Genomic DNA, 23,796 nt, shown 5'->3' with positions numbered 1-23,796 from the left:
CTAATTCTCTTCTCTCTGTCTTCCTCTGTGTTATCTGGAAAGCCAAATACTTTTCTAGTCTCCCTTGCCACTGTGGCCAGATTGTCTAATGGCAGCTCACGATAAACAAGCAATATGTTTTGGGTTGGAGATGCTTTGGGGAAATCTTCTAATTTTCTGAATAAAACAAAAATCATGCCTGATATATCCCTTTTCCCTCTGTTCTGCCTTAAAGGCAAAAGCCATCTCCCAACATTACTGAATTTTTAAGATCAAGATATTAGCAGTGATGCTATTAAATTGCTGAAAGAATGCTAATAACTTTTTACATCCTTGGTACTGGGTGTTCTGTTTTTCAGTTTGTTTTTCAGTACTTAGGGTCTTTTGAGTATCATAAGATTAAGACGCATTTAAAAAATTGATTCAGTATAAAATCATTCTTCTCCTATACCTGTCTTTATTTTTTATAAGCTTAATTTATTTTAAATTTTTTATTTGCAGACTTAAGTATTATAAATCATTATTTGATGTTGTGTAAGATAAAAGGTAGAAAGTTACTTAAGACTCAATCCCTGAATATGGAGTCCTTTCTCTCAAAAAGGAATAAATGGAACATGTAAAACCCAATTATAATATAGTTTTTTCTCAATTAGAGAATATATTCTTCTGGTATTGTAAGAGAGTGCTGATGTCATCATCAATCAATAAATAAACATGAGTGCCCCAAAAGAAATATTTAAATAAATTCAAAAGCCCTGTTTTATTTTTTAAGGTGGCTTTTTAGAGACAACTTTTTCTATATATGTAAATCAGCACAATTCCTTATAATGGTTGTTTCTGTTCATTATACTCTATGATTACAATATCAACAGAAATAGATAAGTGGAGGAAACAATTGTGTGTGTTGGGAATTTCCATTTCATTTGTAATAAGGAAGGAAATATCCATGGTCACTGTAACATAAAACATAACAAGTGTGGCAGTTAAATTTAAGAATAGCAGTGTTTGACTCACATGGCTACTTCTTTTGAAAGATTGTATGATGCTTAGTTTGCTCCACCTTGTATAGTTCTGTAAAGGTTTAAAGAATAGCATGTGGAATAGTCTACATGGGGAAAGAATAAAGGATCTGAATTAAGAGACACAATAAAAGAAGAATGTAGCATTTTCAAATACAGTACTAGTGCAGTAATAGTAGATTTCCCAACTCCCCAATGGCATCTGGCTGGAATATGGTAGTTTGAAGCTGTATGTACCCCAGAAAAACATATTCTTAAATTTAATCTTTTCCTGTGGGTGTAGACATTTTGATGAGGCCACTTCAGTTAAGGAGTGCCCCATCTCATTCAGGGTAGGTCTTAATCCTATTCCTGGAGTCTTTATAAGACAATAAAATTCAGGCAAAGAGAGAGAAAGTCATGGAAGCAATGAGTTGGAATCAATGAAACCTGAAAGAGAAGAGAGAGACCAGCAGAAGCAAATGTGCCTTGATGTGTGACAGGGGAGCAAAGGATCACCAGTAGCCTATCTTCAGGAATAAAGCATAGCCTTGACGATGCCTTGATTTGGATATTTTCCCAACCTCAAAACTGTGAGCAAATAAATTCCATTGTTTAACCCTACTCATTTCATGGCATTTGTTTGAGCAGCCTGGGAAACTAAAACATACAAGTAGAGGGTTTAAATTACAAAAAGAGAAGTTAAACATTAAAAATAGTTCTTGACCATCTTGATTATAAAATTGAATAATGTCTTTCACTAGAAATATTTTTAAAAGTATTACTGTCCATATACTGAAATGTTTTCAATATAGTTTTGCCAAAAGACCAAATGGACTTGAATTCCCCTGTGTTATCTTTAAACGCAACAGGTTCATATATTAGTGAAACTAATAAAAAATTAGCCTTTAAATTGATCTCAGTTTTATAATGATTCATTTGACTCAATACATATTTAGTAGATTTTATTAATCAAAATATATTGATCATATGCAAAGCATTACGCCCAGCACTTACGAAGTTAAGATTTACGCACATGGAAAAGGGAACACTAAGTATAGCAGGTCATGTATTTTATGGTCCTGAGACACATTCAGAGAAGCTAAAAATATTTAAATGAGATAAGAGAAAATACATGATGCAGTTGAGTAGAGAAGAGGGAGAAAATAATACAGGAGGTAAAGCTATAAAAAGTTTTCAATATATGATTAGTAGTTCCTTCTTCCTAAACTAGAGACTTTATGTAGGAGTGTGGGAAGAAAGATTGGGAATGAACAGTCTTTATTGATGTTCTAACTTCTGATCTGAAAATTATATTCAGTTTTGATAGGCATGGCAGGTCAGCATAGTTGGTGACTGTTGATGCTAATTACAGTAATAATCAGCAAACATTTGGAGGGAAATTTGAATTTAAAATGTACATTTCTAGTTGTTCAGTAATTCCACTTAGTTTCTATATTAGAGAAATTCTCATCAATTTCAAGGAGATATATAAAAGGGTATTCAGAGTAGTATAAAATTAAATGTCTATCAAGGGTCAAAGTCTCTGATTCTTCTATGCTGTAGAATACCATGCAAAACTAAGTAGATTTATGTGTACTAATATGGAAGTATTACTAAGACTTACTGTTAAATTACAGAACACTCAGAATAAACAAATAAACCATTACTCATATTGTATTCCATATTGTATTTGGTAGGATATGCATATTTTGTATAAATGGAAATGAAATATATCTAAACATGAGGAGAGAGAGGAGGGTCCAGAAATGGAGATAGAAAACAGTGTCAACTTTAACTTTTACTGAAATATTTTATGTTTTTAATGGTGAATGTATGCTAAATTATTTATGCTGTTAAAATTAATTAAAAGTCTATATTTAGAATTTAATAAAAATCCCATTGATGGTAGGTAATATTTTGGATATATAGATAAACTAGGGTGAGTCATGAGCTGCAAACATTGATGAATTATTGAATTCATTTATTTATGCATTTACTCAATAATTATATATTAAGCATTTATTTTATGTCATTCATTGTTTAGTGACTCATTTCTTTACAACTGGAGAATTTTAAGAATTTTAAGCCAGAAATAATTTATTGTAGTAGTATTTGCGCTAACACCACACAGAAAATACTGGTCAGCTTAAGTTTTGTTCTTATTTTTTTTATATTTCTTTACATTCTAAATTTTCATTACACCTTTTGTGTGGTTGAGATGATAAAAATTCCTGGAGTTCTTTTCTCCATCTGAAGTACTGTTCATGTCCTATTCAGCAGAAATTATCTGCCAAAAACATAGATAAAGAGATACATCTTTAATCTTATAAACTGTCTCCTTGCACAGGATCAGGAAAATGATTTTTCTTTTAAGTTGTCAGCATGCTTGACATCTGCCACAAAGGCTTAGGCACTATTTTTATTTTTCCTATTGAAATCAGTCTCTGACACCTGCCCCTTTCATACTTGCAGACTGATGCAGTAAGGAGCTGAATGCTTTCCAGTCAAAGAACTCTCCATACTTCTTTCCTTTTTTGTTTGGCTTAAAAATAAGATTAAAAATTAAACTTATTTTCATTAGGATAGATGTGTGGAAATATCCAAATTAAATAAAAAGAAACTATTTTGCTATGAACAATGAAATTTCCTTAATAAAGAGATAGCTGATCTTGACATTCAGTCTTCTCGAAATGTTCTAAAGTACATATTCAAATTATCTTCTATTTTTATCAGAAAACTATTAACAGAACTTAGCATAAAGTAAATAGGTATATATTTGTCAGTTGCTGCTGAGTGAAATCCAGTGAAAAATTATACAATAACTGTATACACAGATATATTAAAGGTACATAATGTGCTTATGAACTTTAAAGCAGTGCTCTGTACCAGCTAGGGAAAAAAATCACTATTTTATGTGACCTGGGAGAAGGAAGTAAAAAATTGGGGTGTTTGCATGAAGAACTATAACACGGTGTTTAAAGGTCAAAGATTACTAACCTCACATTCTAATCACAAGAATGAAAAATTATATCCCCCAGTAAAGGAGTCATTACATATGAAGTGGCTATTTTTTCCCTTAAAAGAAACAACAAAATGTCATGAATTGTTTTAGTTCTATATCATACAGTAAAATTGCTTTTTTGTTTTTTTTTTGTTTTTTTTTTTTTTGTCTTTTGGTAAACAATTTTGTTTTTGGTGAACAATTTTGAACATTTCTGTGTTAGTTTTCTATTACTGTGTTCAAAAATACCCGAGTGTTTAATGTTTAAAATGACCCACATTTATCATCTCACAGTTTCTGAGGCTTAGGAATACCATCGAGCTGGATCCTCTTTCAGGGTCTCTCAAGGCTGCAATCGAAGTGCTGGCTACTGTTGGGGTCTCATCTGAATGTTCAACTGTGGAAGGATTCACTTTCAAGCTTACGTGATTGCTGGCAGAATTTCAGTTTCTTGAGTCCTATTAGGCTGAAGGTCTCAGCTCCTAGCTGACTACTGGCCAGAGGTCACTTTCATTTCCTCTCCTCAACAACATGGCCGATCACTTCACAAGTACTTACTTCACAAGTCAGTGAGGGAGAGAGCATGATAAACAGACCGAGTCTCAATCTTCTGTAAATTAATCATGGAAGTACTATCCCATTTCCTTTCTGTATTCTATTCATCAGAAGTAAGTCACTGTCTTCCCTCATGCTAGGAGAGGGGATTTCGTAAAAGGGAATACTCAAGAGGCTGGGTTACTGGGGGCCATTTTAGAGAGTACCTGCCCTAAATTTCATAAAATTTAACACATGTATAGTTGCCTGTTACCACCACCAAAAAAAAGGATGCAGAACAGTTCCATCTTCTCCAAAAAACTCCCCCATGAAATTCCTTATAGTCACATCCATCCCTAACACCTAATCTCTGGCAACCACTGTCTGTTCTTGATCACCGGATTCTATGATACAAATAGAAACATGTAGTATATAACCTTCAAAAACTGGCTTATTTCACTCAAATAATGTCTTTCAGATTCATCCAAATGATTGCATATGTCAAAAATGTGTTTTGCATAACAAAAGTTATTAATTTTGATAAAGATTAATTTATAAATTACCTGCAACAGTTGCAGGCTGATACAAGTATTCTGTATTGGCAACTCCCGTGAAAAATATTGGTAAATTTTAACCAAGTACCACTATGAATATTGCCATATAATCTTCCCTCAGTACTTATGCAGGCATATGTCACTTTATTGTGCTTCACTTTATAGTGCATAATTTTTTTTTTTTCAAATTGAAGGTTTTTGGCCTGCATTAAGTAAGTCTGCTGATGCCATTTGTCCAATGGCATGTGTTCACTTAGTGTCTCTGTGTCAAATTTTGGTGATTCTCACATTATTTCAAACTTTGCCATTATTATTATTTCTGTTATGGTGGTCTGTGATCCATGATCAGTCAGCAGCCATTTGCATCTAGGCAAGACTCTCCACCAGCAAAAAAATTACAACTTGCTGAAAGCTCAGGTGATAGTTAGCATTTTTTTTAGCAATAAAGTAAGTTTAAATAAGAAATGTACATTATGTTTTAGACATAATACTATTGCACAATTAATAGACTACAGTATTGTGTAAACATAACTTTTATATGCACTGGGTAATAAAAATATTCATGTGATTCACTTCATTGCAATATTCATTTTATTGCAGTGTTCTGGAACTAAATCTACAATATATCCAAAGTACGCCTGTATAGTGAAAAAAAAAATCAGTGTATTTGAAATTAGGAAAAATACTTTACATTTACATACAAAATAGAGTTAAATCCTAGGCTCGGATAAATTGTAAACAGATTTATCATCCAGACAATGTCTTGTAGATCATTTGAAAACCTGTGTAAGACAGCTCTATGCATGTCAGGACATTTGGCATCCTTGGTTCCCAGTTATTCAATGAAATAAGTTCTTACAACCATTCTGACTAACAGTATACCCATAAATATCCAAAGTGTCCTCGTAGTTGACAGTAGAAACCACTTATGAAAATTGCTGTTTTAAATGTATAATAAACTTAAGAAAATGCCAGTCATTTGAAGTGAATCTGGGTACAATTACATCAAGAAGTGGATATTCTTATGGAAATGATTATTTCTGCAATCTAATAGACATGGAAACTCAAATTTCAATATATTTGCAAAATAGAGTACAAAGAGTCCCAAAATAAGCAAAGTGGAGTAACCTCATGAGCATCAGTTATACTCCTGGCAATTGAAAATATGAAAGGATAATACAACAATGATTTTAAAATCTAAATAAGATAAATACAGATAACCAAAATATGAGCTTATTGGAAATGATCTGAATTAGCAGTCCCAACACATAAACCCAGAAAACCCTCCTGTTGCATTTATACATTTCTTAAAGGGGAAGCTTCATAAAGAAGCAACTAATTGTTTCCTGACACACATTTTAATTCTAGATTCATATCGATAATTATATCATAAATCCAAATAACTATCTTAGCAAATGCTCTAGTGTTAATTAAAGTACACTTAATGGATATATCCCAACCCTCAGTAGTGTTGAGAGAGCCACTTTTCCATGCAGTTAGAACAAATTGGATAATATAATTTCACTGTGGTCCACAGCTTCATATACATATGAGGTAGGGGAAATGGGACATTTCAGAAAATAAATAAAAAAGGGACTAAGAGGAGAACAATGAAAATATTTCTTAATTCATGTTAACTGTTTATACTACTGAAATAATTCCTGGATAAATAGACAATTATGTCTGCGTATCATATTTCAAGTGATGAAAGGTCCCATTCAATTTGATTTAGAACTACTAATCCAGGCAAGACAGACAAGACTGATATCCCTGTAGGGATGGCAGAGACAATTTTAAATACATTTATTACTGTAGTCTTTTTCTTAGTCTTGGTGAAATTTTTTTCCACAAATTGACATCTCTAAATTTAGATTACATCTTCCAAATTAAGACATCATATCTTAGATAGAATACAGTAGTGTGTCAGTTATTTTCTGATTTAGTCTCTTTTAGGTATTCTCTTAGGTAAAAAAAAAATAATAATAATAATTCTGACATTTTCTCCCACCCTGTAAGAGTATGCTTGGCTCCCTTTTCAGGGGAAAGGGAGAGGAAACCTGGGATCCACACACAAGTATCAATTGCTTTCTTCTTGGCCCTTTGGCTTCCATGTGAGTGAGTTTGTCAGGTTCCTGTATGGCTTGTTGGCATCTCCTACTCAATTCTCAAGTGTTGAATATATGGCCTTTTCCTTTGACTTTTTCAGGGATTAGCATCTGTCCTTTTGTACTGCTTTGATCTTGCCTCAGCAGAGCCTCCGACACCTCTACTTCTCAACCACATTCTCCATAGAGTCTAAAGGCAACTGGTTCCCCCAAATCCTCTGTGTGTGATTACTTCTTCCCCCTGCCATAGAGGTTCAACTTCATGCCTCCTGGCAATCTGATTCACTATATTTCACCTGGTGGGGCTTTGGGGAACTTACGAATACCTTTCATAATACAGTCAGTACTGAGAGGCCCAGGGAGCTAATGCATGCCTTTCCACTGCTGATCTAATCTATGCTAGCAGTTTAGTTCTGTACTTCATCTATGCTATATTGATGTGGCTCTGCCCTGTCAACTGTCCCTTCCTGGGTTACAAGCTGATAGCCAGTACAAAACCCTGCCTTTTTGTGGGTTGGAACTGTTCACCTACCTACCCCTCTAGGGTTTAGACTAGAAGAAGGAACTCATGACATTTGTTTAAACACTTGTTTTCTACCTATGTGTATTTTTCTTTCCCAAAAGGAGATGCTCCATCTTTTCATTTTGATGGGATGTAACTTTCATTTACTAACTTTTATGTTTCCAGGACTTATGACAATTTTCTCCCTTTGGATTAATAATAATAATAAACTAAAACTTTTATTGAATAGTATTTCCTTGTGTGACATACTGCAATTGTTTAACCCTTAGTCTAAAGTTGGAAGCCTTCATTTTCGGATATTTTCACCATCCCTCCAAGTCACTTTTCCTAGCTCAAGTTTCTAGGTGTCAGAATTGTGTGCCATTTTTCCTTGGTCACTCTGTATTATTTTGTTCTTCATGAACATTTTCATGGTTTCTATCTAGTAGCTAGTAAGCTGAACTTCCTTTCCCTGTTGCTGAAATCTGCATAAGACATTTAATGTTGAAAATAAAAGTAATCTTATAGTTTATCTAATTAATATAAATAAAAAAATCTGCAGTGTATGAGAGAGCATGCTAAACAATCAAATTAAAAAGTTACATAATACATAATTCATGAACCCAAGAGTTCATAGAACAGTGGAAGCATCTGAGAGTTAAGCAGAAATGGTGTTATATGTACCAGTATAGAAGGAATTGTAGGGATTTTTGAAAGTACATTTTAGCTAAACTTTACTGTGTTGGGGTCTTACCAAAGCTTCTTGGAAGATACTTTACTTGTCTTAAAAGGTGGTATATGTGATGACATATAGTTCAGAAAACAAAATCCACATTAATTATTTGAAACAGAGAAAATTTAATCCAGGGTGTTTGTTTTAAAAGTGTGAAAAGGACTCAGAGAGTAAAGGTAGAAGGAGGAGGGGCTAGGGAGGGAAAAGAGGAAGAGGCTTTTTCTCCAAATCAGGAAGACGCCTCTGCCTTTGAGCCAGAGATCACAACCAGGCACTTGCCACTGAGCAGCTAGAAATGATGTCACTATTGTTTTTGGAAACCCGCTGCTGCCAGCAAATCAGAAACCAAACCAGGAGCCTTCACTTTTGGTGATGCTACTGAAATGTCCAGCAATGTTGCTGAACCACAGACACCTCTAGTCTCCCTCAGACACCTGATAAAATCTCCTACTGCTGGAGACCACCATCAGAGCAGACCAATACTGGTGTCTCCTTCTATTTCACTGTCTAAGGTCCTGCTAATGCTTTCCTTTGGTTGGAAGTAACAAGAAGGTGAAGGAGAAGTTTGGGAAATGTAGTTTGCAGCCTTCTAACCCTGGCAGTAAGGAAGAGATTATGGAAAGATGAGTGGACAGCTGAGGTAAAACAGATAATATATGGCACAGATGGTTAGCTGCTGTTGACCATATAGGGAAAAGGCATTCCACTCACAGGAAAGAGTATAAAGAAAGCTCTGGAAGAGAGTGTCTAGTATTAGAAAATACAAGTTCCAAATGATTAGAATGGTACTATAAGGAAAGTGTGTAGCCATAGATAAAAGTGAACTGGTAGGAAGGTGAGGTAACAAAGGATTTCTTATGTTATAATAAGCTTGAACTTTATTCTGAAACCAACAAGGAATCAATGGTTTTTGAAAGTTAGTCAAAGATGTATTTGAACCAGCTAGGAATTTAACAATAATGTGATACAATTAGGGGTATGATAAATTTGGAGTCAGGGGAATCTAGACATTTTATTTTACAAAGAAAGAAAATATACCAAAAATGTAGAGTTTGCTCTATGTAATGTGTATTTTACTCTTTAAAATTTATAAAGTAAATCTTTGGAGTGGTCCCAAATTTACTCATTAAATAGAAGTTATCACTTATAATATTCAACTTACATTTGCCATTATGAAAAACCTAGTAGGTAAGATTTTCATCAATTAAAGATAAAAGCAAGATTAAAATGGTGGTTAATTTTCCAAATTCTTATTTCGCATTCCTTCCAAATCACCATCCTGGAACAATTTACTCTCTCACCAAGCTAACATTACTTCTGTAAAGCAAATTTGGTGGAAAGTTTAGAGCATGGTAAAAATATAATAGATGACAAGAGAAATATTGAGTAAATAAAACCTAGAAAGGGTAATGCATGTGATGGGTGAAGATATGAAATAGAAAATTTGATGTACTACACAACAAAGCAGTTAATATCTAGAATAACCAAAAAGTTACCCAGTGAATGAGTCATTATGCAGCTATTATGCATCTGAATTTACTTGATATTTTATCCTTCAGTCATTTCCCTAAAGCAATATGATGTGGTTCATATGTGAAAAGTAAATAGGACATGCTGAATTCAATATGAAGGTGAGAAGAATCAACACTAGAGTGTGGAATAAAGAAAATTAGTAAAGAAGTCAGTTACAGTCAGTACACTAAATTGGGTCATGTTAAGTGGGCAAAAGTTTAATTAAAGGTGGGTCTTAATCCATATCACTAGAACCATATAAAGAGAAGTCAGAAGACATAGAAACCTGCAGTCAGAGAAGCCACAGGAAGAGACAAAGGACATCACATTGTGGAGGACTGCCGTTACCAGAATGCTACAGACTTCAGGGAGAAAGCATGGCCTTTCCAATGCCTTCATTTTGGATTTCTAACCTCTGAAAACATGAAACAGTAAATTCCTGCTGTTAAGCAGACCACTGTGTGGAATTATTCTTAGATGCTCTCACAAACTAAGTCCCTAAGAAACTGAAATTAGGAAAAACAATACTATTCTCTGAATTAAGTTCTAAAACATGCTGATTTAGGAAAAAACAAACTAACTTATCTAACTAAAAGGTATTGGCCTATATCTAGAAAACTTGTTAATTAAAGCTATGAATCTATATAAGGACATTTAGAAAATTTCTTTGTGCGTTTAGTTCAATGTGACTATACAATTTCTGAAATTTTCAAGGAGACTAAGAAAAGTCATAATTATTTATCTTTGATCATTCAAGGTCTTAGTCCTTGGCCTTGATGGAATTTTAATATGACTTCAATATTCTCTCTTTCTACTATTCTCTTTGCTCCATACCAAATCAGATGCCCCTTTTTTCTTGATTTCCAAAGTATCATCATTGTGATGGGAAAATTTCAAGGCATGTGTAGGGAACAGGATTTGCTAATAGAATCTGAAAACAGAGGTAGTGTATATATTTCATGAAAACAAGTTAATTAAAGTTGAATATTACTCCAAAAAATTCCTTAATCACCTTGCTCTTTCACCACTGGAAATTTTTCAGTGGTCCTCTCTATATGCACCAACATTTTGGCATATTACATAGACTTTCTATGTTCTCTCACACTTCCCTCCTTCCTGTTCTTTGATGTTTTCCAAATCAACTTTATTACTAAACCAGAGAAAAATATATTTTACTTTTAACCTTGTAAGACTTAATCTTAAAACCCATAAAGAACATTTTTATTTCCATAACCAGAAGAGTAAACCAACCCATCACATAGTTGATAAACTTAAATATGCTGGAAAAAAGTGATGAACTTCTAATTTACATTTTTGACATTTGCCCTTTTTTTATGGAACTGCTAGATCAGTTGAAAATCAGAATTACTGATTGATAGTATAAATGAATAACTAATAAATTGCATTTACTTAATAACTATTCATTAAATGTGAATGTATTAAGTAGCTTCAGTCTTAAGAAATGGAAAAACAAAGTAATTAGGTCTAAAACTCATGAGTATTTAAAACTAAAATTAAATAAATTATGTGAGTTAATTTTGTGTGAGACATTTCGTTTTTCGATAAAATCATTTTTCCATGGAAAGAATATGCTGATTTATTCCTAAGATGAAATGAAAAATAAGAATACTAGGGACTTGCATTGCTCATCATGCATTTACAGACTACATATCAAGTTGCATATATTAATATATTTTGTCATAAATATATCCATGAGATGGCATTATCTCAACACCTCCAAGAAATTGCACTTAGAATATTTGCAAACTGAAGATTAAGTCTGAGATCTCCTCACCCCTGTATTTATCATTCTCATCATTCTGTGGATTTAATGCTCTGATCTGGTTGGCAACTCCATTTCTCTTTCATCATTTATACTGCCAATGAGGGAGACAGCCCTTCACAAAGAGAGAATTATCTTTTGGGCAAATGTATTCAAACGGCTGCAACTCTCTTCAGGGAACTTATTTCTGTTCTTTGATAAATGTATATGTTTATTATTGGATTTCAAAGAGCAATTCTCACTTCAGAAATATGGATTTTATAAACCATTGTCACATACAAATATATTCCTTTAATAATATTTATATGCATATTTCATATTCTCTAACACTATAAAACCCTCCATTAATTTTTTGTTCTTTTTTAATTAATAATAAATTTTATTTTGAAATAAGTTCAATCTTACAGGAACAGTTGTAAAAACAGTACAAACCCCCTACATAGAATTCCATTATACCCTGACCCTCCTCCCCCAATACCCTGATCCATCACCTTTAAGATCCTGTCACACCACTCTCTTTCCCTCCCTCTCTCCCTCCCTCCCTCCCTAACACCCATCATCTATTGCTCTATCTTCTGAACATATGGGAGCAAGCTGCACATATCTTCGAACAGGCAATATAATTCACATATACCTTTCCCATGGACAAGAACATTATTTTATGCAATCTCATTAAACGCAGCTAAGAAGTTCAAGAAATTCAACATTGATATAAAGCTTACATTCTGTATTTCCTTTTTTTTTTTTCCTTGTGTCTCAGCTAATGTCCCTTTGAGCCTCCTCTCCTCCAGCCTCAGATCCTATCCAGGATCATCCTTGGCATTTAATTGTCATCTATTTAGACTGTCTTATTTTTTTTTTTCAATTTTGGAAAGATATATATAGCCTAAATCTTCCTAATCCACCCCTCCCTAGCATTCCTTTAGTGGGATTAATCACATTTAGAATGTTGCAATGCTATCACCTTCCGACCATCCATTTCTACAAGTTTCCCTTCACTCCAAACCAAAACCCCTACTCTCATTTATTAATTCCACATTGCCCCTTCCCCCACTTCTCGGAACCCCTACTTTACTATTCATCTCTTTGGTCATATTCTTTGATACTTTCTTTGTGTGTACCATGGGGCTTAAATTTAACCTCTTAAATCTATAACAATCTTGTTTTTCTTTGAAACCAACTTAACTTCAATAGGACATGTAAACTATGTTCCTATACTCCTCCATTCCCCTACCTTTATGTAGTTCTTGTCAAGAATACATATTTTACATTGAGTCCAAAACCACCAATTTATCATTACAGTTTATGTATTTTAGATCCTGTAGGAAGTAAATAGTGGAGTTATAAATCAACCATACAGTAGTATTGGTCTTTATATCTACCATGTGATATTTACTGGAAATCTTTATTTCTTCATGTGGTTTCAGTCAATTGTTTAGTGTCCCTTCCTTTCAGCCTGCTTAGGACTGATCTACTAGTGATGAAGTTCCTCAGCTTTTGATTGTCCAGGAATGTTTTCATCTCCCCCTCATTTTTATCTTTCAGGTGTTTGTGAATTCTCCAAGTCTCTGATGGTTATTGACTTCTATTTGTATTCCACTGTGGGCAGAGAATGTTCTTTGAACAAATTCATTTTTATATTTTTTATTTTATTGAGGCTTGTTTTTATGTCCCTGCATACAGTCCATTCTGGAGAAAGATCCGTGATCACTAGTGAAGAACATGTGTCCCAGTGACCTGGGATGTAATATTCTATATATATGTCTGTTAAAAGTCTCTATATCTCTCTTTCATTTCTTTGTTTCTATGTTGGTAGGGCTCGCTTTAGTATCTGAAGTAGGGTAGATCTTTTATTAGCAAACTCTCTCAGCATTTGTTTGTCTGTGAAAAATTTAAGCTCTCCCTCAAATTTGACGAAGAGTTTTGCTGGATAAAGTATTCTTGGTTGGAAACTTTCCTCTCTCAGAATTTTAAATATGTCATGCCACTGCCTTCTCGCCTCCATGGTGGCCGCTGAGTAGTCATTATTTAGTGTTATGTTGTTTCCTTTGTATGTGGTGAATTGCTTTTCTCTTGCTGCTTTCAGAACTTGCTCCTTCTCTTCAGTATTTGACAGTCTGATCAGAATATGTCTTGGAGTGGGTTTGTTTGAGTTTATTCTATTTGGAGTTCGCTGGACATTTATGCTTTGCGTATATATATTGTGTAGAATGTTTGGGAAGTTTTCCCCAACAATTTCTTTGAATACTCTTTCTAGACCTTTACCCTTCTCTTCCCCTTCTGGGACACTAATGAGTCTTAAATCTGGATGTTTTATTTTATCTATCATATCCCTGAGATCCATTTCGATTTTTTCAATTTTTTCCCTATTCTTTCTTTTGTTCTTTCATTTTCTGTTCTGTGCTCCTTCAGGAGGTTGAGTTGTTGTTCAGCTTCCTCTAATCTTGTATTATGAGTATCCAGAGTCTTTTTAATTTGGCCTACAGTTTCTTTAATTTCCATAAGATCTTCTATTTTTTTATTTACTCTTGCAGTGTCTTCTTTATGCTCTTCTTAGGTCTTTTTTACATCTTACGTATTCTGTGCCATGCTCTTCTTCAAGTCTTTTATATCCCGTGCCATGCTCTCTTTGCCTGTCTGTAGTTCTTTGATTAATTCTGCCAGGAACTGCGTGTCTTCAGAGCTTTTGATTTGAGTGTTTGGGTTCAGGTTCTCCATGTCGTCTGGTTTTATCATATGCTTTAAGATTTTCTGTTGTTTTTGGCCTCTTGGCATTTGCTTTACTTGATCTTTAATTTGTTAGAATTGCAGTTTGGTGACATACACTTTCTCTAACTAACCAGCAGATGACGTCCGTGAGTCATTTATTACCATCAAGTCAGTTCTCCCCAACTTTGTGTTATGTGGGGATCTGATTCTTTTGGGGTGCAATTGGTGCACTTAATTTGGGTATGTTGTTGGTGCTGTCTGCCCTCAATGAGGGTCGTGTGCCTGAGTGGTTAGGGAGGAAGGGCAGGTTTAACAATCAAACCTCCCAGGTGTTCTCGGAGATTTAAGGCTGTTCTCTGCCACTGACACAAAAGTCCTTGGTATTGGCGTAGGTTCCCTGGGATTTCCGAGTGGCTCCCCCTTCCCTGCTGTGCTTTTCCTGGACCTATGTTGAGGGGGGGAGGGCCGTGCCAGGTCACGAGTGAGCGCCGACCTCCAGGGAAGGGTGTATTCAAGGCCACTGTCCATGGCCAATATTGTGTCATGTGAGCGGTGCTGCAGGAAAGACTCCCTGTCAGGCTGGGTTTCTTGTGTTGGTTCTGTGCTGTGTGTTCGGCCCTGGGCAGGAGCAGCCCTACCCTCTGCGGTGATGGCCGCGAGGCTGGGTTTCTCCCCTTTGTTTCCCTGGACCCAAGACAATCTGCAGTGGGTGTGGGAAGGGGTATCCTTCACCCCAGACACCGAGGCGTTAGTCCAGACAGCTCCCGTCTTATCTGCAGCTGTTCCTGGTCTTCTCTTTAAAAAAAAAAACAAAAAAAAAACACCAGCCCAGTGTCTCCCCCCACTGCAGTGTGGCCAACGGATCAGCCTACTCACTCACTCGTTCCAGAATGCAGACTCCTGGTTTCACCAAACGCATGTTCCCTGTGGCTTTAGCAGGACTTGTCTGGCTGGTGCTACTTTGGAAGTGGTGTTCCGGGTCCTTTCTGGTTTTTTATCTAGTGTTTTCGATGGAGGTGTTTTTTTCTCTGTCTCACCTAGTCGCCATCTTAGGATCCTCCACCCGTTAATATTTTATATATTTATTTGACCCAAAAAAGTCAGCTCCCCAAAGGAATATCACACAAACTGATTATAGATACTTTCTTACTTTTTTTGTTTTATCAGTTGAAAATTCTTCTCTACTAATTATAATATCCATATTTCATGCATATATCACTGGAAGATATGTTACTTAGTTCTGATTATTTGTATGATATAAAGATAGCAGAACTGATATATTAGAGAATTGTCTTTCTTGGTGGAAAATATTTTTAAGCTTATTTGAATAATAGTCAGCTCTTTAGTTGCTTTAAATATGTTTCAGAAATAACACAGGCTTTGGGAACTTCAATTGCAGGAAAGGAAACAGCTAATTTCTTAATATAAGCCAATTTGCTTAAAATGAGTAACAACAACTTATGAGGAACTGACATTGTTCTCTTTAAAGCATTGTCTCATATTCTTGTCAGCCATTTCCAGTTGGGGAGCAACAAACTGCCCTAGTGTTAGAGTCCTTCAACTGCTTACCTCCTTTTCTAAAAACTTTTCAGAATCTTGGAGGCTACAACTGATAGGCAGAAATCCATTACGAGGAAGGAGCAGGAACAGTGCCCCTTCTAAATTTTTTTTTCCTATCATGCAGCTTTAGAAGTAAAAAGCACAACTTTCTCAGAAGTTGTACCAGCTTGGTAAAATGAAATAGAAAGGAACTTTTTGTGCATTCAATTTAGGTAAATTGCCCATAAAGATAATCTTTTGCCTACATTTTATTTTTTTTTTTTCCTTTTTGAATGGTTTAAGACCCTTCAAGCCAAGAACTTTCAGTGGTCTCAGTCATAACCTCTATTAAAAAATGTATTTAATGATAATTTGATTCACAAAAATTGTTCTAAAATAACAATAGTTGTGATAATCATCAGGCAATAGTACTCATGAAGTAGTGGCATCTGAAACTTCCTTTCATCATTCTTTTTTTTTTTTTCAATTTTGGATTTTATTCAGGACTGAAATTCTGAATTTTCAAGACATTGAAATAGGGGAAGGGAAATGGCCTACTCTGGCATCTTTAAAATGGCCTACTCTGGCATCTTTAAAGTGGCCCTTCAACCTTTGTTTGCAAGCAAGCACAGGGTAGTTTGATTGGTTCTTACCCTTGTCTCCCTTTCTTTTGCCCCTTCTCATCACAACTTTCTCTCTAACTCTCTGTTTAGGTTTTCTAAAGCTTCCGGAATGCAATATACCAGAAATGGGTTGGCTTTTACAATGGGGATTTATTAACTTACAATTTATAGTTCTTAGGCCATGAAAATTTCCAAACCAAGGCATCAACAGGAAGATACCTGGACTCTGAAGAAGACTGCCAGCATCTGGAACACCTCTGTCACATGGGAAGGCACAGGGCAGGCATCTGCTGGTCCTACTCTCCCAGGTTACATTATTTTCGGTTTCTGGCTTCAATGACTTCCTCTCTCTTTTCTGTGGGGACTTTCTTAGTTTCTCTGGGATTTTTCTATCTTTTATCCTCCTTAAAATGATTCCTATGAGAAGATTAAGACCCACCCTGGGGCAGACCTCTACTGAAATAACTTAATCAAAAAGATCCCACCTATAATAGATCTGCACCCACAAGAATGGATTAAAATAACATGACCTTTTCTGGGGTACATACAGTCTCCAAATTGCCACACCCTCTAAATCAAATTTCAGAACAGGCCAGAGGAAAGGGGAAAAAGCTATAAAACCAAATTATCACAGAGGTGGAAATGAACTCAGAAATGTTGACTATCAGAGCACAACTTATTGTACCACCAAAAGTTTGCTTTTGACAATATTAGCAAATTTTATTTTATGTTGTATTGTATTACACTTGATAAAGCTCTATTGTACTATGCTCAGGTCAGTTATTTGGTCTGAAATCATGAGTAAGATTATTGATATTCAATGACCAATGAAACATAATTAAGGCATGAAAACATCACAAAATTAACAAAGGATTTTAGGAGAAGGAGATGCTTTTATACAAAAATAGTATACTAAAATATTTGAAATACATTTGAGGTAGAGCTAATGACATCTAAGACCTCATTCCCTGCCCACCCCCCTCCAAATATTCTAAAAATGTTTTTGAAGTTCAGTCAAAGTATGCATTTTGTATAGATATGTCTAAATTCTTGAAAATACACGGAAAATATTTTAGCACTGCTTGCTTTAGGATTTACTTTATAATGCATTCATCATAAAATATTTTTAAAGAATTAATGAGATTTTCATGTTTTTGTATAGTTTGAAATTGATTTTAATTACCAGTACAAAATTGCACTCAAAATTTTCACTCTTAGTATTAACCTTTCTTCTTGGACACACAGTTTTGATTTTCTGTGAGTACAAATGAAGCTTGCTTTCGTTTAACTTCTGCATGCTGTTTATGGGTAAGATTACTCATATGCAAAGGTAACGGATTTCATTTTCTTGCTGATGACAGAATTGTTAATTGCAGCACTGAAAATAAACCATGTACCCATCATTTGTATACAACATGAAGTGAATAAAGATTGTGATTTTCTCTTAATAAAATATATATTTATGGCCATGGTTGGCTTTCACCATTATCTCTAGGTTTCTTAAAAGAATGGTTCTTTTGATAAATTTATGCTAAATTTAAGGTCATTTATTATCTGGATGCCTATCATTTATATCTGTAAAGATCCTTTTTTTTCTACCAACTAAAATGTACTTAGCATTTAATACACCTATCATAAAACAAACTAATTACTATATATAAGCTTCAGTAACAAAGATGGTATCAACTATTAAGGAACCAGTACTTTCTCTGTCCGGTATCAAAGAAAAAAAAAAAAAACCTTAATATTTCAAAAGATAAAAATTATCAGCCCAGTGTTTTTTTCTTTTTTAATTCAATTTTATTGAGATTGTTCATATACCATATAATCATCCAAAGTGGACAATCAGTTGTCCATGGTACCATCATACAGCTGTGCATTCATCACCACAATCATTTTTTTTTCAATTTTTAGAACATTTTCATTACTACAGAAAAGAAATAAAAACAAAAAAGAAAATTCAAATCTTCCTAAACCCCTAACCCCCTCCCGTTATTGACTCATAGTATGGGTATAGTACATTTGTTACTGTCAATGAAACAATGTTAAAATACTACTAACTGTAGTACATAGTCTGCAATATGTAAATTTTTCCCTGTATACCCCTCTATTATTAACTTCTAGTTATACTGTCATACATTTCTTCTAATTCATGAAAGAGATTTCTAATATTTGTACAGTTAATCACAAGCATTGTCCATCACAAGAGTCACTGTTTTATACATTCCCATATTTTAACCTCCAACTTTCCTTCTGGTGATATAAGTGATTCTAAGCTTCCCCTTTCCACCACATTCACACACCATTCAGCAGTGTTAGTTATTCTCACAACAGTATGCTATCATCAACTCTGTCCATTTCCAAACACTTAAGTTCAACCTAGTTAAACATTCTGCTCATAATAAGCAACTGCTCCCCATTCTGTAGCCACATTCTATATCCTGGTAACCTATATTTCATGTCTGTGAGTTTATATATTATAATTAGTTCATATTAGTGACATCCTGCAATATTTCTCCTTTTGTGTCTGAATTATTTCACTCAATATAGTGCCCTCAAGTTTTCTTCACCAACCTGTTCTTTTTTTTTTAAGGTGGTTTTGTTCACACATGATACATTCTGTCCTAAGTAAACAATCTATGGTTCCCTGTATAATCACATATTTATGCATTTACCACCATCCCCAATATCTATATAAGGACATCTCCATTTCTTTGACAAAGAAGGAAGAAAAGTCAAAGAAGATAGAGAGACAAAAGAAAAAAAAGGAAAGAAAGAAAAAGAATGAAAGAAAGAAAGAAAGAAAGAAAGAAAGAAAGAAAGAAAGAAAGAAAGAAAATGACAGGTAAAAAGCAACAAAAAGAAAGATAGAATTAAACTAAAGTAGAATAAAAGAGTCAGACAACATCACCAATGCCAACAGACCCATACCACTCACTTATACACCCCTCTTATAGGCATTTAGCTTTGATATCCTGCCTTTGCTACATTAAAAGAAGCATAATACAATGTTTCTGTTAACTATAGTCTCTATTTTGCATTGATCATATTTTTCCCCAATACCACCCCATTTTTGACACCTTGAAAGTTTGGCATTCATATTTTCTCCCTCATATAAAAACATATTTGTACATTTTATCATACATGTTGAACATGCTAGGTTTCACTGAGTTATACAGTCCTGGTCTTTATCTTTCCTCTTTCCTTCTGGTGCCCCACATGCTCCTAATCTTCTTTCAACCATACTCACAGTCATCTTTGTTATGCTACCATTACCCAAAATTGTGCTCCAAACCTCTCACTCCTGTCTTTTCCTTTCTGCCTGTAGTGCTCCCTTTAGTATTTCCTGCAGAGCAGGTATCTTGTTCACAAACTCTGTCATTGTCTGTTTGAGAATATTTTAAGCTCTCTGTCATATTTAAAGGACAGTTTTGCTGGATTCTTGGTTGGTGGTTTTTCTCTCTCAGTATCTTAAATATATGATACCACTTCCTTCTTGCCTCCATGGTTAATATTGAGAAATCTGCACATTCTCTTTTCAAGCTTCCTTTGTATGTGATGGATTGCTTTTCTCTTGCTGCTTTCAGGATTCTCTCTTTGTCTTTGATGTTTGATAGTCCAATTATTAAGTGTCATGGCATAGGTCTATTCAGATCTATTGTTTGGGGTATGCCGCACTTCTTGGATCTGTAATTTTATGTCTTTCATAACAGATGGGAAATTTCCATTGATTATTTCCTTTATTATTGCTTCTGCCCCTTTTGTCTTCTCTTCTCCTTCTGTGGCACCCATGACATGTACATTCATGTGGCTCATGTTGTCATTCAATTCCCTGAGATGTTGCTCATACTTTTCCATTCTTTTCCCTATCTGTTCTTTTGTGTGTAGGAGGATTTCAGGTGTGTTGTTCTCCAGTTGCTGAATGTTTTCTTCTGCCTCTTGAAATCTGCTGTTGTATGTCTCCATTGTGTTTTTCATGTCTTGTGTTGTGCCTTTCATTTCCATACATTCTGCCAGTTGCTTTTCAAACTTTTGATTTCTACCTTTTGTTCACTCAGCGTTTTCTTTATGGACTTCATCTCTTTTTCCATATCATCCCTGAACTCATTGACTTGGTTTTTGAATTGATTTAGCATATTTCTTTGAAAGTCTTTAGTTGGTTGTTTCATTAAAGTGAAACAATATCTCAACTGTATCGCAATTGAGGTGTAAGTTTGTTCCTTTTGGACCATATCTTCATTTTTCCTAGTGTAACTTGTTGCTTTCTGTTGTCTAGACATCTAGTTTTCTTGGTTACCCCAATCAGATTTTCCCAGACCAGAACATGTTCAGGACTCAGAATGGGGCTATACTCAGTGTCGAGTTTCTCTGAGGGTGTTTCTTAGAAGATTGAGAGGCTTTCCTATTAGGCCTCTAGCTGCTGTGCTTTTCCTAACCTTCCCAGCAGGTGGCAACTGTCAGCCTGTCAGACCCAACTGGTGTAAAGAGATGTGGTCTCTTTAATTCTCAAATTAGGTTGTTTCTGTTTTTACTGTTTTCCCCCAGGCCCTGGGGTCTGAATTCTGACCCATCTCCTTCTTCTTAAGTAAGACATACCCCTAGGGAGTTATCTTCTGCATTGAATTACTCCTTTGTCTCTCTGGCTCTGTTAACTCCACCACTGTCTGGGTCAGAGTGCTGCAAACTGAAATGGCTAAGGCTTTCTCCACTGAGCCACTCAGGCTGAGAGAGAGAAAAAGGGAAAGAAAGTCCCTATTCAGAGCCAGTCCATGCCCTCCCCCAACTTTTGCCCATTGGTCAGATAGAGAACCAGATCTTCTGGACTCCCTTTTCTGAAGCATGGCATTTTCTGGTTCTCTAAGGTCAGTCATCTCTAAAAGCCTCCATATTTATTTATTTATGTATTTTCCATTAGCCCTACCTCTTCTCCACTGGGAGCAATCTCAAGGTACTTTGCTGCTTATAGGGATTTTCCTATGCTTTTAGCTTGTTCAGCAGTCCATATTTGTTAATTAAAACCCCAGTTGGAGCTAGGTTGCACTATATTCTCTCACTCTGGGAATACTGCTTTCTCCCACAGCAAGATTTTGCAGCTCAGCCTGCCATGGGGGGAGGGGACTCTTGGCATGGTTCCACAGTTTGTACTTACAGATTTTTTGTTGTGATCTTATTCATTCCACCTAATCCAGGTTGCTACACAATGTGTGGACAGTCACAATTGTCCCTAGCAGTTGTTCCAGATTGTTTACTAGTTGTCCCTGATTGTTTATTAGTTGCTTCAGTGGACTAACTAAATTCCATACCTCTCTATGCTGCCATCTTGTCCCTCTTCCCTTTATTATTCAGCCCAGTGTTTTTTGTTGAATCATTTATATGTGAATTTCTGGGCCAATTTTGACTTGTGAATTAATTACTAACAGGGCATCTTATCCAAGTATCAATATTTTCCTATCAAAGACATTTATATTTTACCCAGGTACAACTCACAGCTCCTCAGGTAGTATTTTTCTTCCTTTCCTAATAGCCCATTGTTCTAGTTTGCTAATGCTGCTGGAATGCAAAACACCAGAGATGAATTGGCTTTTATAAAAGGGGGTTTATTTGGTTACACAGTTACAGTTTTAAGGCCATAAACTGTCCAAGGTAATGTATCAGCAATTGGGTACCTTCCCTGAAGGATGACCAATGGTGTCCGGAAAACCTCTGTTAGCTGGGAAGGCACGTATCTGGCATCTGCTCTAAAGTTCTGGTTTCAAAATGGCTTTCTCCAAGGACGTTCTTCTCTAGGCTGCAGTTCCTCAAAAATGTCACTCTCAGTTGCACTTGGGGTATTTGTCCTCTCTTAGCTTCTCTGGAGCAAGAGTCTGCTTTCAACAGCCATCTTCAAAATGTCTCTCATCTGCAGCTCCTGTGCTTTCTTCAAAGTGTCCCTCTTGGCTGTAGCTCCTCTTCAAAATGTCACTCACAGCTGCACTGACTTCCTTGTGTTTGTCAGCTCATTTATATGGCTCCACTGAACAAGGCCCACCCTGAATGGGTGGGGCCACACCTCCATGGGAATATCTCATCAGTTATCACCTACAGTTGGGTGGGGTGCATTTCCATGCAAACAACCTCATCCAAACATTCCAACTTATTCCCCACTAATATGTCTGCCCCAGAAGATTACATCAAAGAATATGGCCTTTTCTGGGGGGCATAATACATTCAAACCAGCACACCCATATTCTCCTTTTAATTCATCTCTACAGGGTTACTGGTTTAATTACTCTCCCTTTCCTTCCTATTGTAGCTTCTCTAGTTTCATGCATACAGCATCGCTTATCAGGCTGATAGATGTAGGTTAATTTTTAGAAGACAATTTTCCATGGGTCCCTTGTGTGTCCACTCATCCTGTGAGCAGAGATTCTGACTGCTTTTGTTTTGGACTAACTTTTCAAGAATTTTGCTACAGTGAACAGCCTTGGAAGATAGATATAGTGTCTGCTTCCTAAGTAAAGGGAAGTTTGTTTGTCATCCAGTATAACTAAAATAATGTCTCCTTCTGGGGCAAGGGCTTAGTGGATCCAAAACAAAATATTTCTATTTCAACTCCTTCCCAATAGGCCTTGCTCCTCTTCTCTCTTCAAATCTGAGCTATTTAGAATTCTGTGAGACTTCTATAGAACAAAGGTAGAAAGTGTAAGTGTAATCCACCCATAGATTAAAACAAGCCAAAACCATTTCTCCTGGACACCGGGTAAAACCTGGGTGCTCTGGAGAGGGCTCTTTCTTGCATTGCTTCTCTCCCCAGCCATTGTCTACCTGATTCTGAGAAGCTGTGTGAATGTGCAGGTGCATGCTCAGGGACCAGTTTCATCTCCAGCATCATGGAGTGGGATTATATATTGCTGAGCAAAGCCATGTGCTCCCCTGTGCCACCTGGACAGAGCCTGAAGAGAGTGACTTCCCTGGGTATCCACATTGGAATGAACCAATTTTTAATTTCATAACTATGAGACTATGGATTTTCAACTATGACTATCCAACTTAAATATGTGCTTCTGGGACAAAATTTCCCTCTAGTTTGTGGGATTTCTGTGGCAGATTTATTTAATAATTATAGTTTCATAGATTATGTGAAATGATGTAACAGATATTAATACAGTAAGTATTTATATTGTAATTATTTGAATTCCCTAAAAGCCAAGGGTTGTATAGAACCCAGGAGCATTTTACATG

At 35.6% G+C, this 23,796-nt stretch overlaps 1 non-coding gene across 1 annotated transcript; it reads right to left on the bottom strand.

Moving 5' to 3' along the window:
* Positions 1-23,338: 23,338 nt before the first annotated feature.
* On the bottom strand, positions 23,339-23,542 carry LOC119510559. The gene has a single exon (XR_005211966.1). It is a non-coding gene; the product is annotated as a small nucleolar RNA SNORA73 family (small nucleolar RNA).
* Positions 23,543-23,796: the final 254 nt, after the last annotated feature.

Source organism: Choloepus didactylus, chromosome 1, assembly GCF_015220235.1.
Source record: "Choloepus didactylus isolate mChoDid1 chromosome 1, mChoDid1.pri, whole genome shotgun sequence".
Classification (NCBI taxonomy): Eukaryota; Metazoa; Chordata; class Mammalia; order Pilosa; family Megalonychidae; genus Choloepus; species Choloepus didactylus.
Note: the sequence above shows the minus strand (reverse complement) of the source record. Positions and strands in the feature narration are given on the sequence as shown.